Here is a 20,903-nt window from a genome sequence, read left to right on the forward strand (position 1 = left end):
CTATGTAATTACTTTATTTCTTTGATGTAGTCCACCTTGTGCCATATTAAAACAATGAATGCTTCCACGCCCCACCCTTCCCAGACGCGCCCAACCCCTCCCTGACGCGCCCCACCCTCCCCCGCCGCGCCCCACCCTTCCCCGACGCGGCCCACCCCCCCCCCGCCGCGCCCCACCCTTCCCCGCCGCGCCCCACCCTCCCCCGCCGTGCCCCACCCTCCCCCGCCGCGCCCCACCCTCCCACAGTGCCCCACCCTCCCCTGTGTACCAGTGACCATTGGGAAATACAACACAAGTTGGGGGCAGCATCAATGTTGCAATGGTGGTATTTGCAACGGGAGGAACAAAGAATTAAGAAAGGCAAAAAGGGGAGGAGTCGTTATCTTGTCATTTTCTTCAAGTCTCAAGAAAGTTTCATGTCACTGTACAATATCAAGTTTTTTTAGTCTCTTCCAAGTCACGTTTCAAAACAAAGTTACAAGTCAAGTGTCATGTTGGAAAATTTTTACTTCAAGCGTTAAAAATTGGACAAGCACTGTCAAACCTGAAGGAATACATACAGCTATTGAATTACAAGGGTCTTGATTTATGTTGAAGAGGTCCTAATTTGATATAAAATTGAGTTCTGTAAGAATCCTTGAAAGTATGGGTTAAAAAGCCAGAAGTGACTCTTCATAATTGCGAGGCATGAAGTAAATGAATACAAAAATATTATGTTTGTTCAGCTGTGAAAAAAATTTTTTTTTAAATTCCGACTGCAGGTTCGGAATGATGAGACAAGATGGACCCATTGAGTGTTTGCAAGTAATAACTAATATTTTGTTGATAAATTAATGAATTGATCCGCTGTCGTAATCTTGTTGATACTAAATAAAAGAAGAATTAGGTGATGAAAAGTTATTGTTGATGTCTTGGTTGACTATTTTGACTTAAAACTTTAAAAATGATATTGACTAAGCAGGACCTCATCCAAAAATCGGACAACAGGCAGCACCTCCTAAGCCAAGTGTATTCCTTCAAGTTCAACGTTACCTGTCCACTCTAAACTCTTGAAGTAAAAACATGCCAACATGAAGCTGGACTTGTGACATTGTTATGATGTGAAATGTGACTTTAAACTGACCAAAAAAACTTGAAACTTGACAACCACAAATTATACATGTACATGTTTGCAGATCCAGGATTTTCACGTGTGAATAAATTGACCAATATAAATTGTACAGTTGTGCACAGCGCCATATTTATTTTGATTTCTTGCTTTTAACTTCTGTTGATGTTTGGTGGGGCATAGAAAACGCAGCTAGTACATGCAGCAACTGGATTGGAATAGTACAAAAATGCAAGGAACTGGTATAAGCTGGAACAAAAACGGACAAATTTATTTTCTTTGTAAATTACTGATTTGACGTTTTGGTGGTGCGCGTGAAAATTTGCTGAAAACTGCATGGATCCATGCATCTACATGTAAGAAGTGACATGAAACATTCTTGAAACAAGAAGAAAATGACTTGATAACAACTCACCCCTTTCTGACCTTCCTGAATTCATTGCTCCGCCGGTCACAAGTACAACCAATGTAACATTGATGCAGCCCACCAACCTGTGCTGTGTTCCCTAATGGCCATCGGCACGCGCAGCGAAGTGGAGCAGGTGCACGCCGACCTCTTCTGGTTCCTGGACCTCCGTTGATGGTTACACGATGAGGGCAAACTGCTGTGGCTGTGCTAGACACTCTTGGGGTTCTAAAAAGCAATTAAAAAATGAAGGAATTCTTGTACAAAATGTTTTGAGAATGAAGTATGCAATCACAACCAGATGTAAAACTTGTCAACACAATTGTTTTCTTTTTTTAAAATTTTCCTCAAGAAAACACAAAATAGATAACATTATTTAAGACATTTTATTTGAAACGCATGTAATTTGGTAGTTTCCAGAATAAATTGAGAGAGCAAATATAAAAACCAGGAAGGCGATTTGTCAGTGTTCAAGCTTTTCTATATGCTCAGTTCAAATCAAACACCAGGTACATGTACATATTGGGGTACATGTGTACATGTACATGTCTTTTTCCTTCCTCCATGATGCACTATAGAAATGTGTTGGCTTTTTGGATGCTGCTTTTTCACCATTGAAGAACCTGCACCTTATTATGTAACAAGCCATAGACCTGAAGAAAGAGCATTGCCTAAGCATTGTCTGCAACCAGCTTGACAGCTCCATTAGCCATGCAGGTCAAATTTTGAATTTGAGTAGAGGAAGAGGTCACTGGACATGCTCAATCCTGCCAGCAAATGCCTGCTTTTGCAGTTGACACATATGGTAACCATGAATGCTGTAAGGTGCAGATAACTATATCAAAAAATATTTTCGGTGGGTTGGGTGGTGGGCGAGTGAGTGAGCAAGTCAGGGGGAAAAGGGGAAAAATAAATCTAAACTAAAATAAAACTACAAATAAAGTTGAACAGGAGAAAGCTTGAAACAGGAAAAAAGGAAAATTTCTGAAAGCAAAATTCACTTTCAGTAGAAAAGATTAAAAAACTAACTGCGCAGAACCTAGTTCCAGTTTCAAAGTGAAGCCTTCCATGGAAATCACAAAGAATCCTGGCGGAATTTAAGTAAGGCACAAGGTTTCCGAACAATTTTGAAAGTTTTGTTGCCTTCAGGGATGAGATTTGGACATAAGAAATTCACAACAAATTCCCAACCAAACAGAAGCATGACAATCACAGTATAAATACATGTACAGGTGCACATACTATGAACAGAGTGGTATGTACCTTGCTGAAGATAGTGAGGAATCTTTTTATTCCTTTTAAGAGGTTTTCACGTGATGTTTTAACATGACAGGCCAAGGCATTTCAGGGAGCATACCGCTACCACGTCTGTGGAGGTGTGTGCATTTTCAAATCTCTGTATTTCTATTTGCAATTCCATGTAAGGCGGAATGTTGAGAGACTTAGATGGTGCACGCATTTCTGCTCACATCTGTGTACAGGTACATGTAAGTTGAACGCTGATCATCGAAACTCGTGACTGAAACTCCTTTATATGATATGCACAACAAAAAAATTCTCATAACCATGACATTTCATTTTAAGAACCAATGAGCCAGTTTCATAAATGATGGCTGTGATAAATACATGAGTAACAAGTTCGATTGAAATTCTATTTCATTCCAACATCCTTTGTTTTTCCTGAGTTGTTTGGGTGTCTTTTTTTTTAAGTTATCAGTAATAATCGCCAGTGATGAAACTTAACTTCAAGAATCCAGATAAGTGAAGTGGTTACCTACATGTACCTTACCCTCCAATCATGACCCAGTTTCGAATCCCACCTAGGTTGACATGAGGAGAGCAGCAAGGAGTCAGAGTGAGCACCGAAGTGTACAAAACCCCTGAAATTGGCCAAAATACTTGTGCCAATAAATACAATGTGCATGTAGAATAAAATATCTTACGTTTTGACAAGTCCAAGAAGTCTTGATCCAAGTGGATTTGACGCCCCTTCTGCAGGCATCTATGAAGGAAGTGTCTCTCTTCAACCTGAAGGAGAATCACACAAACATCATGCAATTAAGAATTTTTTACTGTTGACAAAAATAAGCTTTCCCTCAGCCTGCGCTGCACCTTCATGGATCTTACCAAAGTACAAACACTTCAGAAAATATAGGCCTTCAAAGATGCTACCCTAATAAATCACCCATTTGGGGCGGGTGCAAAAAGGTGATGTGGCATGCAGATTTTGAAAGGGCTATAACAGAAAACTGTTAAAAGATATGAATTTGGAACTTGTGTTTTGTTCATTTGGCCCAGATATATTCGGAAATTCTCTGTAGTCAATCTGATTGGCTGATGGACTGGTGAGTTTCCGGATTGGTGAGATGTCCAACATGTACGGTACATGTACAATCACTGAAACCAAAGAATGTCATTTTCATCAACATACAATCAACTTGATTTCTTTCTCTTACACAAAAACTGCACTGGATATTGGTTCATGAACCAGTCCCCAGTTTTCATTAAAGTTGTGCTGATATCCTTGTGCGGATATCATAATTTACCATCCAAATGAATCACCCCAAATATCACGATAGTAATGCATATTACCAGCTGCACATGTACATGTACATGTAACAATTCTGAGTGTTTTCAAGGTCACAATCCATGTGCATCTCTGTTAAAGTATTAGCCTGGTATTCAATGTCTATAAACCACACTGAACACCTGTGACATACGTACATGTACATGTACATGAGTTCATCATCATGCAGCACATCAAGGAAAGATTGCTGAAAATGTATCAAAATGTTTCGGGAAAGATTTCCTTTTCGAGTATTTTCCATTTAAATTCATTTAGTGATTGAGTGAAGCACCATCTTGTGACAATCCACGCACTATTCTCCATCTAGAGGCTAGATAGGACATGGCATACGATACACGTACACGTTTCATTGAAAGTTTGGACGGTTTTTCAAACTACTGTGGCACGCGCACATCACGTACTGTATGCCACAAGTTAGTCTGGCGTGTCTGGCTGAAGAATTCGTTGCTCTATTTTCTCTCTCTTTTATAAGGAAAATGATTGAAATCTGGTTTGGATACGAGCAGCTGGTGAACTCCCTCAGTCCAGACTCAAGGATAATTGTGTGGCTGGAATTGCCTTCAATTCTAAATGTGTTAAAAAAATGTTAGAAAAATCAAACTAAAGGCATAAGGCCTGACCTGTCAATGACAGGCTAAAAGCTATTACAACAAAGCGATATGTACATGTAAGGTCCTAATTAACGATTCCGTTAGGAGTTGGTTTTTGACAACACAGCTGGCTCTCCAAATTAGTCAAATTTTTCAACTTAAATCCCTTCACAAGTAGGCTCTGTTTACTGGAATCTGCCGGAAATCAGTTTATATCCCGCAATTTGTGAACAATTTTGATTTCATTGAATTTGATGGTGTTACCGGTATTTATTTTTATCCACAGAATTCGAACACTTGTGGAATAACTGGTCGGTACAACTGAGACATATTTACCCCAAAACAAATAATTAAAGGCAGCCATGATGCCATACCGAGACTTGATCGAATGTGTCCATAAGGGTTTCATCTAGAGCAGTTCAAACAGGGTTATGTGAAATCGGTCACTGTTATTATTTAAATTTGTTTAAAGGTACAGTCCATCATTTGCAGTAATCTAAAAACCAACTGACCAAACTGTTGAAAAGCATACATGTACAGTACTCTTTTAACGGTTATGGAACTAAACTCCCTGTGAATACTTTTTTCTGGCCAACTGCTGGCTGTTGTGAAGAAAACCACGAGGACCGTTTCCAACAATGTGTCTAAAGACATCAGAAGCACGTGTAAGCGTTAACAAGACACGCAAGCACAGTTATTATAGAGCGTTTTCAAAACAAGTGGATTCAGCTTAGACTTTGGTTTCGCTGGTTCCAGCCATTTCGAAGCAGCGTTCGAAACAACTTGTTCAAGCTCTGACCAAAACCAGCAAAATCAAAGTCTAAGCCGAATCCTTTGGTTTCGAAAACACTCATAGATCATCAGTTCAGCGGGAGACATTGCGTTACTGCATTCAAATGAATGTGAGAATGCTGAATTCAGTCACAACTTAAAGCAAGACTCGGCAACTTTGGATCTGAAATCAAAATCCTACTGGTAGAAATTGTTTTTCACAAAATGCTAGTACCATATTCACTGAGCCCAAACTTCATCAGGTTTGTTCTTATGCACCCTTCTTTAAATTTTGAGAAATTTTGTTGCCTGAAAGGAACATGAGTACACAGACGACAAGTGATGGACTGTGCCTTTAACAAGAATTCTTCTTGCTCATTCTCTTAAACCAACTTTGAGTAAAATAGCTTGGTTTCGATTTCATGCGTTTGTTTTAAAAAGTTTTCATCATGATGGATCAACTAAAAAATCAGACTGAACTGTTGATGCAGAATACCTTTTATATTTATTTTATTTTGCTGGTGAGGGATTGTTGGGTTATTTTGTCCATTTTTAATTATGTCTTTTGTTATCCATTCTCATTGGAGACTTTATAGAAGTAAAATACTTTTTGCTTAGTGTTTTGTCTCTTAAGAATCCGTTACTGTACTAGAACATGTATATTGTCAACTCTAGAAATATGCATTTATATTTTTACAATTTGGTGGTGAACAAATAATTAAATAACTGGAAAGATTTTTCTGAGGGATCAAAATTGAAAGGTGTTTATTTTGTGGAGCTGCAGTCTTTAATAAAGTGAGCGGAATGAAGAGGGAAACAAGGTTGTGCCCAGGACAATGTGCTTTCTGTCTTGTTCTATCATACAGCTTTGTACAATAAACAACTGCTGAACTACAGGCTAGCAAAATGTGTCACCACGCATGCGCAATGCATGCATGCCGCGGTGTGTGCCTTGCCCTTTCACAATTTTCGTTGCGCATTTGTCCGTTTCTGAACCTTTTTCATTTGTGTAATTTCACTTGCTTTCCGTCAAAAACTAATTCCGTGTCAGTGTATAGCCTGCAATGTGAGACGGAGTACCAAAAACGGAAGCAAAGTTTGAAGAGACAACGTACTAGGCTGAAAATTCGGTCCGATTCAAGGTCATCACGTCAGTAGAACTCTGCACCCAAAACACCGCAGGGTCACAGGCATGTCGCCCAAGCACGCCACACTGCCACAGAGCGTGCGCTCGGCAAGCTAGCACATGTGCAATACCGAACTCAGTGACCTTTCGGGCTCGACATTTCCGTCCGAAAAGGTGGATCAAGCGCTAGTGGGAACGTGACTTGTGGTTTCGTTGCGGTAAGATAACAATCACACCAAAATGCTGGATCAAGATCCACCTTTTTCCAATTCAAGTGGGAATGCGCTGTATGAATTGCAGTTCACTACATTGAAGATTACCATGCTCTGTGGTTTTACATGTTTATTGGAAATAAGGAAACTAGATGGTGTGTGGTGTGCGAGACATTTTACAGATGTTGCCTTCCGATAATCAAGACATTGCAATTTTTAGACCTTTGAAACCTCAGAAAACAACGATAATAATAATAGTCAGTTCTTTTATAGCACATATTGCAGAATGTGTCTATGCGCATTATACCTGTACATTGGGCTCACATCCTCTGAACATTCCGAAAACCATCTCAGCTCCCTGGGGAGTATACTAGCCTGATGCTGCCATTTTGGTGCAAACGGCTACACATAACCATGTCTGCCTTCACAGGTACCCGTTTACAGGTACTTCTGGGTACAGAGGGGCACATAGTGATAAAGTGAGTTGCCCAAGATCGCAACATGCTGCCACCAGCTGGATTCGAACCCCCGACCTTATGATCAGAAGCTACAAACCCTAACCACTGGGCCACATGCCCCAGTGCAATAGTACAGACACGCATACAGACTAAAGTGAGTCATTTTCTTGAATGTTAATTCATAATCTTGACAAAACTGAAAAAAATTCAAGTGTATTATTTCCACCCAGTTCATGTTCTCAAATGCTCAGTGAATTTCAAGCAAAAATACATGTATATTTCAACCCCACAGAGATAATTGAAGATAAAAGAGCAAATTCAAATAGACATTTAAAGCTTGGGTCACAAACTAGAAAGAATGACAGTTGATGTAATACTGCTTGTAAAATCACCGAATGGTTTGTTAAATGATCGCACCATATACTGCTCGGCCACTGCGTACTCGGGCTTTGCCGTCACCACATGGGAAATCCTGCTGCGCTATGTTACAACAGAATGTGCTCATATGCTCAGTCTTTACCTCCCACTTCCTATGCTACCGGTATCTGCAACCCTGTTTTAATGTTTGGACTAAAATCCCAATTTCCGAAATACTGAAAAAAATTCACCGTCTGAAATTGGAATTCAAAACCACATATCCAAAACTGAAAATAAAAATATTTTTAAAATCTGGATCGACCTTCCTTAGCAAAAGAATTTCCCCCATTAACCTGGCACATACGAAGGGAGCGATTTCCCTAAAAAGAGGTTATTGTCCAGCTCAAATACACATCAACTTATAATCTTTCGTAAGATGTCAGTGTTTTGTGAACTCTTGGTTTCATTGACTGTAATCGCAAGGTGTGGAATTTCTGCCAAAGCAGCAGTGCGGCCTATCATCAAAGAACAAATACAGCCCTATGCTCAACCTGTTTGTGTGTGGTGGAATATTGCCGGGAAATGACGAAGTATTTCCAACTGCACTTGGCGGAATGGAGTTGGTGTTTTTAATTGTAAGGCGTAACTGCAGCAAAGCTATCCTATCCCCCCCCCAAAAAAAGGATCAGTATTGCACTTCAATCCACAAAGCAAACAAACTTCGATCATGCCTTGAAAAAATCCACTAGTCTTGAGGGGTTCATCTGAGAAAGTTAATAACTGGACAGTTACATGTACAACGTGGGTGCAACCTTTGCAAAATGGAGCTTGCATACATGTACGTGTAGGTACTGGGTACCATACCAGTACATCAGGGATCTATCGCATCCAAGCTGAGCCACATGAAAGCAAAGCAATCTACCAGTGCTTCAGCTGCATCAGGTTTGAGCAAAAGTTTGAGACAGTCAAACATACATGAACATGCAAATAGGTTGCCATGAGCCAAAAAGATCTCTAAACTGATCGTCGACCTTATATATACCAGGTGAGATTTCAGCCCAAACAGCAATTACAGTACATGTAATTCAGGAGCACGGAAATCAGAAAAAACCTGATTCACAGAGCAAGTACCGGTACTTTGGGTAAGTGGTCCACTGTGACCAAAAACACAGTATTTCCTACAATGTGAATCAACATTTGAATCAACAAGAGTCATGCATGTACATGTACTGGAACACGCATGACTTGACTCTTGGCAAATCAGAAACCTTGCTCAACTCACACTTTGGTTAACTTCACATTTTTCTCTCCACCCCTGTGATGTTTGACATGATGAGATTTCACTGTAGTAATAATATGAAATGCTTCATGAAGTGGTGATGTACTATCACTACTTACTGACTGTAGACTGACTACATGGACCGTTCAATGTGTACAAGTTTACATATTCTTAGGATTTGATGGCGTAGCATTTTTGGAATGCTCACATAATCAAAGTGAATGACGCTTAACGCACCATAAGATAAAATTAAAGGATTACCAAGTTTCAAATTATCTTCATGCAGTCAGAAATAGAATAAAAAATCCTACCTTTTGGCCAAAGCCGAGACCCTGTTGTTCCAGATGGGACAGGGCACTCCTTCTGCATGTCAATGTACATGAGGCAGTTGCACTCGTTAACCTGAGGGAGAATCCAAGAAATATACAAGTTGAAAAATAACGAGTTATGACTTTTACAATGTACATGTACAGTACACAGTACATTTCCATGTACGGTGTATGGTCAGTAGTACTCCTCAGCTTGGACCACACCACTACCGTATCTTGTGACATCTTTCGTGTGAAGAACACTCACTTTTCTGATTAAACATTTACATCAAATGGAAAATCGACTCAAACAGTTCAACTGTGTGTATTTTGTCAGTTCATTATGTATACCATGGGGTGTACCAAGGGCATGTTGATAGCTTTGGCAATTTGGAGGTACCAGCGGTGTGAAATTTATTAGTTTTTTGAAGTGATAATGCTAGAACTTGGTGAGATTTCAGGGCGAAAAATTAATATTTGAACTTTGCTAGGGATCGGTTTTTTTTTAGGGTGAGTAGGGTTGCTCAACGGCTTACATGTACACATACAAGGTACATGTACCGGTGGGTGCCCATTTTATTTTTAAGAGTCCCATGACATGGCGCACTCCACCTTACATTTGACTTTCCTCTCACAGCATTTGCTAAACTTTTTTGTTGAAAAACTCAAAAAGTCATTTGGTTACGGTGTTAAACCTCTGTGAACAATTTCTCAAGATCGAACAGGATTTTCCGTTCTGGTAAGAAAACACTCACCTCTGTTTACCTACATTTGCATATCAGCGTGCATGCGCATCAAACCTCACTGAAAAAGTCCCCCAAGTCACACCCTCCACGCCCACTGCATGTCCCCCATAAAAGGCTGTGTAGCACTAAGACTCGTCCTTGTTTTTGTTTTTTCAGATCTCTCTCCAGACTTTTTTTTTGAGTAGGGAGGGATGGTTAACAGAGGCGAGTGTTTTCTTACAAGAACAGAAAATACTGGAATTCCATTACAGAAAACAACTCTCCTCTGTTTACCTACATTTACAGATTAGCACCGTTAGGTAACAATTTGGGAGGGAAGGGACATGCAGGGTAACGAAAGTCTAAACTGAGCCCATTCAAAGACGAAAAAGGTTGTTTAGACATTCCCGGAAGCTGCCTATCTAGTTGTGAGAAATGATAACTTTTTGGGGTGTAGAGGCTGCTGATCGGCCAACCTGCTTGAGGGTTTTCCCGCTCATGACACCCTCTATTTGAACCACATTCTTCAGGTAGCGTCAAGTCAAGGTGAGATTCTCCCAGCAGGCCGTTTTCATTACACATGTATCTGAAACAGAAACTCCAAGCCCGTGGGCCCAGGATGTTGACGTGCTGCTTGTCTCATGGGCACCTGTTTTCGATCCTCAATATCGAGAGGACTTAGACGTATTATTGCCTCCGATCTTAACTGAGTGATTGTGGTCACAGAGGCCGGGCAAAGTAGTTGGATGGTCGTGATGAACAACTGCTTGACGTCACCTCATAATGGCTGCATACGAGCAAAGAAATACGTGGAAGCTTGTACGGGAGACCACCATAAATCCTCTGCCATTGTTGAAATCGCTGTCAAACTTGGGATGAAGCTATCTGAGGAAAAGAAATCGGTTGAATGATCTGCGGTCAGAGACCCCATGTGGGTTCCCGGTGAAGGTGGCCTGGTTCTGTGGACTAGGCACAGAATAGACCCCCACGTAAAAATGTTCAGGAAGCCCGGAGAAATACCATTTTAATGGCAGGCTGAAGAAGAGCAGAAGCCTCTACTAGATCAATGGGAGGCTTGGGAAGCAATGATAGAACGATACTTTGATCCCCCTAAATGTTTAAAGAAATAGATGATCTGAAGACCAGAGGTAAGCCAAAGAAGAAAATTCCTGATGGTAGGTGAGGATGAAGAATTTGGGATCGATAGCTGTCGTCTTCGTAAAGCGGAGAAGCCAGCTACCATAAGCCTGCCTGTTAGGCTCCACCTGTTTCGTGGGCTACTGAGGCAAAACCTACTTCCCAGAGGTCAGCTACTCAGAGGGAGACTGTGACATCATCCAAGCACACTATTGAAGGGAGGCTGGATCCAGATGCGTAATTGGAGACCTGGTTAATTGAGTCTGGAGGTCTGGGCAGTCGAGGAGCCTGACTGGAGAATAAATAAGTAGGCCCAGGAGGCAAGGGAACTGAGGCTGTTGTAGCCAAAATGAGGCAAAGAGAACATTCTGGATAATTCTGTCTCTCATTAGCAACTGGAAGTACCCATTCTAACAGGAAGGGGAGGTGCAGGCATGACTTCCCCCTCAATGTGGTTGGGCAACAAATGAAGGGATCAGTCTGTGGGAGTGACGTTGCCCCATGGTGGGGCGTCAACTGAAGAAGTCTTCCTCTGTCCAGTGGGTGGCTTGAAGAGAGAAAAGTTAGCATAATGACTGAGGTCCAGCCGGTCTGGAGTCTAGAGGCAATGGGCCTCATGCAGCACGGTCTGGTGGATCTTGTTATCAAAGGGAACAGGCTACAGCCATTGGCTGCAGATGGGCAAAGGCCACTTGGCCTCAAATACAACCTCTCAAAATACCAGAGGGGAACGAAGGTCAACTGAAAAGAGCCCCAGGCTGTTTTGAAAATTTGTGTTGTGGACGAATTAATTTACAAAGTGTGTTCGTCCCTTCAATACGGGCGTTTCACAATAGTGCGCCTCCAAGAGTTTACAATGCATTGACCAACACAGAGTGCAAAATCTGTCGACCCTTTCCAAACGCACATTGGGTCAACTGATTTTGCGCACTGTGATTGGTCAACGCCTTGCAAACTCTTGGAGGCTCACTGTTGTAAAACGCCTGAATTTCAAGAGGGTGCTTAACTTTGAAATTGCAACCCCCCCTTTTTTTTAATACTGCTTATTTAATAAGCCGTGTAATTACATGTTTGTGTACTGAACGGTTGTACAGTAAGTATATCAGTAAAAAAGTGACTGTACATGTACATGTTATTTACCATGTGGTGTTGTATGGGCACCGTTGCATCCATTACTGATCACAAGGACCCCAAAAGTAGCAGTGCTATTTTGTGTGTGTGTTTTGTGAAATTAACAGCATAAAATGGGACAAAGACTGCCAAAAATCACCAAGGTGACAAAACTTGCCTTATTTCCAAAGACAATGCCATTACGCACAACTTGCACCAGTCAGGTAACCACCATGGGAACCCATGGCGAGACTGGTCACCCAAGGTCACACATCCTGTACATGTAGCATATCATTCCATGATGAAACCCTTGAAGCAGACAAAAACCTTGAGCCATGGTAAGGAAATTTGTGGGAACATGCTCGCCAAACTACAAGGAAACAACCTCGAAATATAATCATGAACGCAAGTAAACAGGAGCAATTTCTGTGAATAAGCCTGTACGACTTTCCGTGCAACGTGGACGTGTTTAGGATAGGCAGGAAGACTCGTCGCAAAGGCTACTGTAACTAAAGTACCGGTACAGCCAGTGGGGGCCACTCCACGCCGAAATTTAGTGGACAAACGGTAACCAATAAGGGATGCTGCGGGTCCAGCATTATGCACCACTGCGACATGCAAGGTGTAGTGTATTGACACTATATGTACATGTATCTTGTTCAAAAAATACACCAACCAGGCAGAGGATCACCAAAGTCTATCCAGTTCTTCTTTGGGAAGGCGCGGTGGTACAGGGACTAGAGCTGCAATGAGTCGAGTCATAGTTGCTCCGAGCGAGAACCAAAAGATGTGTAGCATCGTCATCACACCCCACTGCATCCAGCCACCTTATATACATGTAAACAGCCCCATCTTCAACATCTCTTCAGTCTCCTAACGACGGACTGAGCACGCAGTCCGAAACGTTCAGTATACTCCCGGTTCTTTTCAGAACCACAAATACTCATAAGAGAAATATATTCCTTAGCATGGTGCTATCGCAAGCCTTTCCAGCACTGTCCTTCACCTGAATAGCCTGAAATTCCATCCAAAAGATGTGTGTTCATTTGTTTTGTTGTTTGTAAATGAAAAAACCAATCCTAACTCATTGCGTCGGTGCGCAAGTTAAATTAAGGCACCCTTCCACACTGTGGGTCTAAACCTGCAACGTGAGCCACACATTCGACAAAATTACTCCCAGAGCAAGCCTGACAGAGGAACGCAATGCACATGAGTGTTACCGGTATGTTTTAACAGAGTTGATCGCTCTGTCCATGAAAGTGAAACTCACAAACACACCGGCACACAATGCACCTAAAACGTACATACAATGTATGGAAAGGCGCCTCAAGCGGTATGCGCGGGGCACACTGAGTATGCGTGACCAATTTACCTTCAAAGCATGGTCCATGCATGAGTGCACACAGGAACTCAGTTGGAAGACCTTGTACCCGAGGGTTTGTCTTGAACCCTAACGTGACCAAAGCGACATGTAGAATGTAGTGCTGCACATGACATACCGTAAATGAGTACAAGACGAAAGGTAAGGCAATGCTGACGAATGACAACAGCTTCATTGGAATTTAAGAATGTTTGAGCAGCACTTACATGTAAATTGGATAATTTTCAAACCCTGAACCCTGAAAATACTGGTCCTGTGACTGTGCATACATGTAGTTTTATTCCTAAACACCAAATTCAACAGAACCAAAACTGACTGTGTTGAGTTTTGATTCCAAGAACTAGGCAACGAGTGAATAAATAAATGTATTGAGTACATATACATGTGTACATTCTTCTTTTAAAGAAATGCCAAAGAATCAAGAAAGCAGTAAGTGGTCATTGTACCGTTTACGTTCCATGCAGTTTTCCAGCATTGGCCTGATGAACAATAAAAGATTTTACGACGGCCGGCAGGGATTAAGCATCACGCACCGTGCTGATTAAGACACTTTGATTACCGCTTTTTTAAACATCATTACAACGGTGATAATGTTACCACAGTGATTGTGTTCCGTTTGTCTGTTTATTGTGAGCAGTACTGTAGACTGAGTGGGAGGGGCACATCGGTCAATGAGGGGGAACGTGAGCTCATCCCCTAGACGAAAATGGTAACTTAGTCTAAGGCCAAAGGTCTTGTCTAAGAGCCTGGGTCGTAGCATAAAAAATTGGTAGGGGTCCATTGATACTGGTTCAAGTATAAAAGCCTCGACAAGGAATGGAAGTTGACACGGTTGAAGCTTACCTACCTCTGTCATGACTGTAAATGATAGATTAGCCTGCTGAAGAATACGGAGGCTATCCTCATCAGTGGACAATGGTGCACAGATGAGAGGCAAAAGATGCCTCAGAAGGAGATTCGGGAAACAGTATCAACTTCTGAAGTGGGGATTGGATATCAGTCAATCCAACAAGTGAGACTGACAGTGAGGCTGTGAACGGGTGTGAGTATCATGCCAAAACAACACTGAGAAGTGGCCCCACCATCCGCAGGGATAGTTACGTCATTGGCCACTGGAAAGTGTGAAGGAATCCCCCCTGATGAGCTTTACAAAATGGGGATAGTTTATTGGAAACACTGTTGAAAAATCTGGATGCTCGTACCCAACGGGCAATGGTCATTTGAAAAAAAAGGCCAAGCACTTGGATGAGAACGAGGTTGAAATTGTTGAATCTGACCTGCAAAAAAAAGCTGTCCTCTTGTGGCTAAAATGTGATGACGATGTGTGTGGTGGGGGTGCTTCGGGCCTCCGTGACCGGGTGGGGCTCGCTATAGTTGCTCGCTATGGTTCGGTATGGTTGCATCAAGTGTCGGGCCTCACCCTCCTGCCTGTACATGTACATGGACATCGGATTTTGGTGCTTCCATGCGCTCACATCTGGTTACCACTGGTGTGAAGGATTTGCCAGGGAATAGTGCTGGTTGAGACTGGTCCCAGGCTTGGCCCCGGAGAATTTCGAACCATTGAACCCAGCATATTAGACTCACTTGGTGGTGATGGTGGAAACATCAGCCTGGAAGGCCGATCTGGCTGGAGGGACCGGGAGAATTGCCGGAACGTGGCTTGAATGAACAGGTCTCTGTCGAATTCAGCAAGATTGCATATGAACGTGAAGCTCCACTGTATTATGATTTTGCACGATCTGGACTACATGTGTCGCTGAAAAAAACTAGGACAAGTCTCAGAACTACAGGGCCTTTTCAGGGGGGACATGCAGTGGGCGTGGAGGGTGTGGCTTAGGTGACTTTTCCAGAGAGGTTTGACGCGCATGCGCACTGATATGCAAATGTAGGTAAACAGAGATGAGTTATTTTCTGTCACGGAATTGAAGTTTTCCATGCTGAAGGTGGCAAGTACAATGTAAATACATGTAGGCTTGCGGTAGCACAATGCAAAATAAGACATGTGTACATGTATCTCTTTGATTTGTATAGTGTGGATCTGATAAGAGCCAGAGAGCACTAAACGTTTCTAACAGTATGCTTTGTCCGTCACCAGGAGACTGCCTGGAATTGAATGACGTTTGTAATTGCCAACTTTGAAACTGTGGGACACATATTAGTATATGTATGGTGTATTTTAATTTCGTGGTTATGGTTTTAAGTTATGTGACTAAGCATCTTTCACCAATTTGGTAAAACTTACAGCATACATGTAAATTACGACTTTTCATTCATTACTGGGGGACTGGGATTTTAAGATTGTTCACGTCTGTAAATAATGCTGTTTTAGCCTTCAATTATTCAGCTCTAATCAGGATGCAGGATGGGCACGGTCATTGGTGTTCCAGATATCAGTCATGACTCCCCTCATTTCATCAGACATTGTAATTGAATAGACCTACAACATAATGACGTAATGCAGTGTTTACCGCACTGGGTGAAAGGTGGGGATGTTGCAGGAATGCGTTGACGTGACACGTTATGTGTAACGTATACTACATGTATATGGTGTGTGTATCGACCTGACTCGAAGAAAAAAAAATTAAAATGGTCCATGCGAAAATAAATAAATGGCCTTATTTCTCATGGAAATCTGTCACCTTTTGCGGTCCCTTGGAAGTAAAAAAAACCACACAGCTCTGGCGTTCGTTGAGTGCTTGATAAACACAATGGAGCAAAGCAGTTCACATTGACCATTTCGGACGGTAATCAGGAATTTTTTTATTTCACTTTTTTTTTATTCCAGGTCGATACACACGCCATATAGTATACGTTACACATAACGTGTCACGTTGACGCGTTCCTGCAACATTCCCACCTTTTACCCACAATGCACCGCAGTAAACACTGCACTACATCATTATGTTGTAGGTCTATTCACTGCTGTACACTTCAGGAACTCACCCCCCCCCAGAGTTGATTACTTAATGGCTCATTTGTAGAACCAGCCCTAATTTAAACACGGACACCAGTAGCACAAAACGACTTGACATCATCATGTGTCACATGACACATAAAGCCATCATTTTGACATCGTGATTCCAAACCTGACCTTCAGTGTGAGATTTTGTCTCTGCCAAATGACCGGTACACGTACTTGTAGGACTTGAGCCTTACAGATCCAAGACTTGACCACAACTTTAAACTACACTGTACTGGCCAACTGGGCCAGTGTGGTCATACCTTGACTAACAAGACGTGCATCGTAATCATGCCTCTATTTGTCTCTCCAAAAATAAATCTCTGAGTGACGAACAAATGACAAAGCTCTGTGGGTGAGCACATGTAGGAGAACTATAAACCAAACATCAATGGCTTCCTCTGTAAATAAATTTTAAGATGCACGATTCTCTAAAATGATGAAAAGATACCAGGAATTTAAGTCAAACCTTTCTTCAACCCTACTGTCAATAAATTGGAGCTGATTTTCTAAAGGAGTAACTTGAAATTCCATGGAGACACTCACCAATATCTTATGGCCAAATGGCAGAACAGTCTTGAGGTTCTCTTGCTGTCAGGTCAATGGCTTGAGTGATGACAAAAAGCTCAGCGTTGACCTGTGACCAGCCGCCTGGGGCAAAAAGTTCACAAAATGAATAACCCTGCAATGTTACACAGCAAAGTTATGGCTTCCTAATGTAACTGTGGAAACTCGATACATGCAAATGACTGTACCTCAGAATGACAGGATATTCTAAGCTCTTTACTTTTTGGATTGCACTATTCTTTATCAATAATCAGTAAGTCTTCAATTTATTTATTTGCAAGGAATTTGTTCAATATACCCAGGTTAACTTTTAAAAAGTTCCAAAAACATCTAAGGAAATAAAAAGATTATATTCATCAAGTCCAAAAGATGTTCAGGTAAGAAGTTAAAGTGACAATGTATGGTACATAGTCGTTTACCAGTAGGACACGTGACATACGCTTCGCTCAGGCTACATGTAGCTGTGTAGCTGGCATGTGGAAACAAGATTTCAACTCTCCTTAACCTTGACCTCTGAGAATGGTTAAATGATTGCTTTCAGGTGCAAATTTGATTAGGAGAGTGGAATTTGTGTCACCAGTAATTTATCTCAGAAGCTGGATTTAAAAAAACATAACATCATGACCCCGCATAAAGTAAAAAGCCAAGGCACGTGAAGGTGCCTTTTGGTTTCCAGAGATGTACATGTACATGAACCTGTAGTCAGGTGTACGTGGGTCAGTGTACTATGTACAGGTTGATCAGCATTCCATTGAAATGGAGATTGAGTGTGTACTTGGTACATGTACATACCTTAACAGTAAGGGAAAACATGTGCACATGTATTCAGTGATGCCCCAAGGAAAGAATTCTTTTTCTATGGCCACCACTAATTTTTATCCTGCAACTACTGTATTAGCCATCTGATTCTGAAAGCAGTAATATTACCTAAAAAGTCAAATTAGTCGGAAAAATATTGAGGTAATCACTTAGAAAATGCTTTTAGACCAGTCTCATAGGGCTTGTGCACAGGGTTTCAAGCATTGTATGTACAATGTACATGTATATGAAAGAGGAAATTCTACGGCATTCTTAAATGTAAGCACATGCATGATACTGCTTACATAGGTATGTGTAGGTACGGGTACCTTGCATGATGAAATACCCCTTAGTGTAAACTGCCACTTTTGACGAGAAGTATTTCCAGGGAAAAGTTCCATAAACCGACAACACTAATTTTCCCTTAAACTGTTATGACAAAAAGTGATAACGTCCTACAAAGTGACATTTAACTAAGAAAATTCTGAAACATTTACTTTGAAAACGTTTAGGTTTTTCAGACAAATCTCATAGGTTTGTGCACAAGGGCATCAAGTGTTGTCAGTATGTACAGGATATCATGGAACTCTTTCCATTTCCAGCTCTGTATGGTGAATCTCTCTGTGGAATATACGGGCACCACCAACTTTCAGTAAATTTTGATAGCGGACAGGTTTAAAAAGGATTACAAATTGTACGCGCTCGGCGAAAGAGGAGAAGTGTGGCGAACGCGCCAAAACAACCAGCCAGAGTAACGTGTGCACCGTCTGATTGGTTGGGGTGCAGCCGTTGTTGGGAATGGGCCAAAGCCGCACGCGCAGCATAAGCAACTCCGCTGGTATCATGAACGCTCTCACCCCTCTGGCCCAAAGGGGGTTCCCCGGAGACAGGCTCCTGGGAACCGTATTATTTTGGGGGGCTAGAGATATGAAAGGTGGTTTAGTAACTTACGAGAACAGGTTTAAACAAAGGGGCCCCTTCCCATTTTGGAAAAAAAAAATGGCAAAAAGTTTTGCCCTATACCAGTCCTCTTTTCTGTTCTTTCCCCCTGGTATATGGAACTCTGGCCCACTCTGAGGAGGAAGGAAAGAGTTCCACATACGGACCTCACTTGACACCCTGTGCACAAACCTGAGATGACACTGGTCACATAAAGTGTTTTCTAAGTAAACGACTTAGATTTTTCCCTCCTAAATGGAACTTTTCTGGACACATTTTTGCTCTCTGGCGGCAAATAAGTCACTGTAGGGAACAATTACTGGTGTCCGTATATGGAACTCTTCCCCAAAGGAAAAGTTTACTCCATAATCTCTCCATGTCACAAGCCCACAGCGTTGGGTATTTCTTGCTAGGCCTACCTGTACATGTATAATTATCTGCAAGTTGTGGGAGGCCTATAGGCCTACTAAACAAAGTGGCTGGCCCGCTGGTACTCCAAATCTGTGCCCACATTCTGGACGCAAACTTTCAGTAACTTTGTAAAATTTTGGGCTGAATTTTATGGCACTAAACATGCTAAAACTACTCATAAGGTTTGTTAATGGTACCAGTATTTGACCAAATAAATTTTAAGCCTTTAAAATTTGAGGTTTGTTGTCAATGATCAAGCTGAATGAGGAGTGTGGGGAAAAATACAGCCATTTTCCTAGTTCCGGATCACGAAAATTATTCAGTCAGACTGAAGCTACAAAAATCCTCAAATTCCGGTGAAATGTGGTCAATAATCTGCCTTGTGTGTTGAAGATACTGCCTAATTATTTTTAAAATCCTCGCTTTTAATTTTGAGTCACAAGATTAACGAAAGTGACAAGGATACATTTCCCTGTTCTGTATTGGTTTAACCAGTTCCGGATCACGACAAAAACTTATTCACAAATAAAAAGTACAGTAACTGCGTGAGAAATCCATTTTGCAGCCAGAACCTTTTTAACAAGCTGAGTTTCTAATGAAGAATTAATTTAGAAAAAATTATTTTATGTAAGAATTCATAGGAATTAAAAAGTAGAACCTGCATAAATTTTAACTAGACTTTTTCAGCTGTGCAATGAGCTACATGTATCAACGATGCTATCCCCTACACCGCACACCGAACTATGCATGTGTGAACGATCAATCGATCACACCAGTACCAGTACCAGCAGGACCAGTAGGATCTCTAAAATGGTGGTCCTGCTGGCCAGCATGAAATTCAAGTTAATTTCGACCCCTGTAATGCACAATCCCGAACTAGGATTTAATAATATACGTTCCATTTTTGGCCAAGTTTGAACAGACGGAAACTCTACAAGTCATTAGATGCAAAAGTTTATTTGACTGTTTAAGTATGAATAAAGCACATAGAATCACACGTGGTGAGCGACCTATCGCCCAGAATTTTTTTCCCCGAATTTTGTGGCTCCCGCAAATTTTGACAAAACGTTCAAATCTCACCAAAATTTCTTTTCTAGAATTTTTGGGAGAACCAATTTTGTACAAGAAGCAGCCTACATTTCACCTTTCCAGCAGAACTTGTCTTGGAATGTACAACTGAAGAATTAGACTATTTTTTTATTTCAAGCAATCCGGAACTGGGAAAAATCCGGAACTACAGTAGGTGTCGGAAAGCAACGACTGTGGCACATTAACAAACAAAATGGAAAACGGCTGCCATAATCGAGGTCCAAAATATCACAAAATTATGTACTTGATAAAGATGTCTTGACTTACCTCGCTTTGTATATCATCCACATTTTGTCTGTATGCCTGCCTTGCTGATAAAATTAAGTTTGCTGCCTAAAATTGACGTCCAAAATTCGGGCATTTTTGAATACCAAGCGCCACGTTGTACATTTTGCTCTTTAAATCATACGCATGCCGCGCGCCAATTTGAAGACAATTTCCTATTCGCGAACTGGATCGGGGCGTGGCTTTATTACACGCGTTGTAAACTCGAGAGCAAAGCCAATCACTTAGGCTGCATCCGAATGTCTTGTCTAGAGCTAGGTCTAGGTACCTCGCTCCAATGGAAATACGTGGAGACAC

The 20,903-nt window shown here is 41.5% G+C and overlaps 1 long non-coding RNA gene across 1 annotated transcript; it reads right to left on the reverse strand.

Moving 5' to 3' along the window:
* Nucleotides 1-270: 270 nt before the first annotated feature.
* Nucleotides 271-20,696, reverse strand: LOC110986292 (uncharacterized). Its single transcript, XR_002599116.2, has 5 exons — nt 20,589-20,696; nt 17,064-17,168; nt 9,206-9,296; nt 3,458-3,542; nt 271-1,742 (listed from the first exon to the last, which is right to left on the reverse strand). It is a non-coding gene; the product is annotated as an uncharacterized LOC110986292 (long non-coding RNA).
* Between the last annotated feature and the right edge of the window lie 207 nt (nt 20,697-20,903).

This window comes from Acanthaster planci, linkage group LG03, assembly GCF_054643075.1.
Source record: "Acanthaster planci isolate LZ-2023a linkage group LG03, COTS_SCS, whole genome shotgun sequence".
Classification (NCBI taxonomy): Eukaryota; Metazoa; Echinodermata; class Asteroidea; order Valvatida; family Acanthasteridae; genus Acanthaster; species Acanthaster planci.